Source organism: Bison bison, unplaced genomic scaffold (assembly GCF_000754665.1).
Source record: "Bison bison bison isolate TAMUID 2011002044 unplaced genomic scaffold, Bison_UMD1.0 scf7180017864061, whole genome shotgun sequence".
NCBI lineage: Eukaryota > Metazoa > Chordata > Mammalia > Artiodactyla > Bovidae > Bison > Bison bison.
Window position 1 is genome coordinate 3,083,765 of NW_011494633.1, and position 528 is coordinate 3,084,292.

The following is a 528-nucleotide window of genomic DNA, read 5'->3' on the forward strand; positions in this document are numbered from 1 at the left end:
TCCGATCTCTATTTCTTTGCATTGATCGCTGAAGAAGGAGTTCTTATCTCTTCTTGCTATTCTTTGGAACTCTGCATTCAGATGTTTATATCTTTCCTTTTCTCCTTTGCTTTTCGCTTCTCTTCTTTTCACAGCTATTTGAAAATAATATTTCACTTTATTTTTCTGGGCTCCAAAATCACTGCAGATGGTAACTGCAGCCATGAAATTAAAAGACGCTTACTTAATGAGGTGGATGAAACTGGAGCCTATTATACAGAGTGAAGTAAGCCAGAAGGAAAAACACCAATACAGTATACTAACGCATATATATGGAATTTAGAAAGATGGTAACAATAACCCTGTGTACGAGACAGCAAAAGAGACACTGATGTATAGAACAGTCTTATGGACTCTATGGGAGAGGGAGAGGGTGGGAAGATTTTGGAGAATGGCATTGAAACATGTAAAATATCATGTATGAAACGAGATGCCAGTCCAGGTTCAATGCACGATACTGGATGCTTGGGGCTAGTGCACTGGGATGAC